The sequence below is a fragment of the Mastomys coucha genome, unplaced genomic scaffold (genome assembly GCF_008632895.1).
Source record: "Mastomys coucha isolate ucsf_1 unplaced genomic scaffold, UCSF_Mcou_1 pScaffold20, whole genome shotgun sequence".
In the NCBI taxonomy this organism is placed as follows: Eukaryota; Metazoa; Chordata; class Mammalia; order Rodentia; family Muridae; genus Mastomys; species Mastomys coucha.
The window spans coordinates 13,231,322-13,235,429 of record NW_022196903.1 but is presented as its reverse complement, the minus strand read 5'-3'; positions in this window follow the sequence as shown (position 1 = coordinate 13,235,429).

Genomic DNA, 4,108 nt, shown 5'->3' with positions numbered 1-4,108 from the left:
AAAGGTTAAGCTATCCTTGGATCTATACCCTCATGAACTGGCTGTTCAGAATACTTATAGGTCATCCAGTAGAAATTTCAATTTCATACAACCAATTTTTAAGATAAATATCCCATGAAGGATTTGAAACATTTTAAAAACACTATTTATTGTTTTCAATTTTTACTGGATGTCTTGTACTTTTATTTTCTAAATGTGGCAACTCTACTACTGAAGCTTCAATTTTTTTTTTTTTGTTTTTGTTTTTTTTGGTTTTTTTTTTTTAAAAAGTAAGGTTGAAGTCAAAGCTGACACAGGAAGCAGCCAGAAATGCTGATAACATTGAGTTGCTAGTTCAGTAGGCCTTAGTGGACCAGAGAATCTATATTTCTTACAAACTCCCAGGTAGGAGTGCTACTCATCTGAAAACTAGCCTTTGTTTACCAAGGACTTAGAGTTTAGCTAGGAGTTAAGGCTTCAATAATTAGAAAGTGGGAAGCTAGTGAAGGCATTTGGACAGTGTTACGACATGAACAGAACGTGCTCGGCGGTGTCAATCTGACAGCTGTGTGTAAATAACAGGTAAGAGTACCCCAAGGAGCTCAAATAGCTATTTGGGTCCGAGAACACTATCATTAAGTGACTGATTAAAGTGTCGCTTGCAGGGAACAGGAAGAGGAGGCTGACTTGTGCGGGAACTGAAAGTGTCCAGTTGAAGACAAGCCCATGGAGATAATACCCAAGTTAATAAAGTACAGTGTCTGGCCAAAACCCTCGGGAGCTACAAATCAATATCAATTTCCTCTTGTATAGTTTCTATGCTTTATTTATCGCTCCTGGCAACTGTATGTGCTTAAGTATTACTGTGCCTCCAAACCAAAGTCCAGTAATTTATCCAGTGCTGCATAGCTTGCTCATGACTGAATTCTAGGCACTTTATTCAACATCCCATATTCTTTCCACTGTCAGAAGTTTCTCCCTTACTCCACCGAATAAGACTTAATGGAGGTGCCATCTCAGGCACGCCAGCAATCCAGTTCACCGCACCTGCTTCATCAACAGCATCTCTGGGATTCAGGGTTTTCCCACCAATGTTGTTTCTGTTTACTTAGCATCTTAGGTCTCGTGCAGTGGGTACTGGGTAAATGTTGCATAGCTACCTTACTGGCAGCACTCCCCTTTAAAAGCCTCACAGAAAATCTTGTAATGTTTTGCAATAATTTGAGTCAGAGTATGTTTCTAGCTGTGGCTCTGGTGATATTTTACATATGGTTCCCATAGTAATTCAAAGAGCAGCTAATTACGTATATGTCAAATAGTCCCTATAGTGATCTCTTAATACTACCTTCTTGATACAGCTAAAGGGAATTGCAGAATTTAAGTGACATGTATTTGGAAGAAATTTCAGTAAGTATACATAAGAACTCATTGTTAACACGACTGCATGAAGAAACATGCCAGTATCCTTGCCTCTGTCAAGAGATAATCCAAAGTTTCCTTACACAGTTCTCCCAACATGAGAATTTCCACCTCCTTTCTCTCTTTTTAAAATAACTTTTACTTACTCCTTGAGCATATTAGAGAATATATTTTGGTCTTATTCATTCCCTTCCCCCAACTCCTCTCACATCTTCTCATGAATTTTCCCATGATTATCCCATTTAATTTCCAAACTCACCTCTCTTTTACTTTTTAGTGGTTTAATCATGGCTTTTCAAAACTTTCCTAGACTTGTCTTTTTAAGATTTTTTTTCTTTTTTCTTTTTTCAAGACAGGGTTTCTCTGTGTAGCCCTGGCTATCCTGGAACTCACTCTGTAGATCAGGCTGGGCTCAAACTCAGAAATCCACCTCCCTCTGCCTCCCAAGTGCTGGGATTAAAAGCATGCGCCACCACTGCCTGGCTTAAGATTGCTTTTTTAAAAGATGTTTTTAATGTGCATTGGTGTTTTGCCTGCATGTATGTCTGTATGAGGGTGCCATGTCTCCTGGAACTTGGGTTATAGACAGTTTTGAGTGTGGGTGCTGAGAACTGAACCTGGATCCTCTGGAAGAGCAGCCAGTGTTCTTAACCACTGAGCCATCTCTCCAGAACTGCTTGGTTTTTTTTTTCCCCCTTCAATTTCCTGTAGATATGATTGAACTCTGTAGTTATATTTCAAATTTATCATGAAGGCTGGTAAGATGGCTCAGCAGGTAAAGGTGTTTGCCAACAAGCCTGATGATCTAAATTTGATCACATATCACCAGAACCCACACAGTAGAATGAGTGAACCCACTTTTCTAAGTCGCCTTCCAACACACACACACACACACACACACACACACACACACATGCACACATTGGGGCATGCACTTCTTACTAAACAAACAAATGTTAAACTTATTGTGAAGAGAGAGTACTTAATTTCATAGTCACAAAATTCTGGGTTCCATTGTTGTGTAGCAGTTTCCTTGGAGATTAAAATCCTTTGCCCCAAGTTCACTTTCATTAACTAGTGGGTTGAATAGGGTTTACAGGAGTATAGTTGAAAGGTAACTCACAGGACTATGGCCGCTGCACTGCCATAGGTGGAGGAAAGCCTTTCCCATATGGGTAAATGACTCATGAGATTATTACTCAGAGCTGTCTGTGTGATCTGTAGACAGTGAGTCTTTCTCCACCCATGGATAACTGCCTGTATAAGGTGGAAAGTGCAAGAACAAGCTCTGGGAGCTTTGTTTACTTCTTGAGCCTTGTAAATTTCATTACTTCCTGACTCTTCCTATGACTGCTGGGAAGGAGTGTTTTGATTCTGAGACTATAGCTATATAACAGAAACCCTCACTGAATCTTGAAATATTTTTATTTTTCTTCTAGACTCCTGTGTAAAGTTTTCCATTGATTTTTTTTCGACATAGATACCCTAGTGTGAAGACATTCATAATTTAGACTTATTAACATCTAGGTTCTGATCTTTTTTCAGCTTCAGTTTAGCCTTGGGAAATTTACTCTGACTGTTTCCATTTCTTTTCATTTGTGATCAGGAATATTACTGGTACCCCCGCCCCCTTACAGGGCTGTCCTGTGGACTTAGTGAGATCACAGGCAGTGTGCTTAGCATCAGGGCCAGGCATTAATAAAAGTCTTAATGATGTTAGTTATTATCATCATAATACCCTTCTGCTCTTCCAGGTCATGGCCTATGTCTTTATTAGCTTCTGGCATATCTAGTCTGTAGCACATAAGCACTTGAAGAGAAGTTTTGTTGGAATGGATAGCCAGGGATTCATTTCACATACCTGCATGGGAATTTTAATATTGTGCTAGTCGTCAAATGGTGGCCTCAAGTGTCCTAAAACGTAGTTTGGGGATTTCAGAACAAGACGGCAAAGAATTTTCCTAGAGAATCCCAAGTTACCCAGCTGCCACTTAACTAACTCCGTAATTGATTTCTTTACTCTTTAATTCCCCTGTCACTGTATATTTAAGTCTTCGGTGGTATTATGTGTTCCAAATGAAGCACCGAGAGTAAGCCCTAATGGGATCCTTTAGGGCAAATCAAGAAAGTATTAAAATTTATATTGAATTACTAATATACAATATTTCAGGCATACAAAAAAAAACCATGGTTTACTCCTTCCATATCCCTTTCCCTCTTTTCCCAGAAATACTGAGTTGCATGTTTATCATTCCTACACATTCTTATTTCTTTCCATTCTGTTTTTCTCTCTGATATCTATATAATGGAGTCTTTTAAAACACATTTATACAATAAATTATTATCACTATGATACAGTTTTATAAACACCACGGGTAGAGAACATTTCCACCAATCACTGATAAAACATAAAACAAACAAGATAAAACCAAAACGACATTAAAACCACCCACCTTTACCTCCATGGCAATGTAACTTTTGAGGCATGAGTAAAATCTTGCTGGATTTTTTTTTTTAAACCTGGAGGGATGAAGCAACATAGTGCATGTGAACACCGATCCCAAATGAAAAGATAGGTCAAATTTCTTTAAGGATATATTGGTAAAACATCATTAATGACAATAATTTTTTCTTGGGTGTCTGTGCTGCGGGCATGGAGAGAAGGGGAATGTATTTGAGTGTGCTCTGCTGGGCAAGTGCATATGGAAGC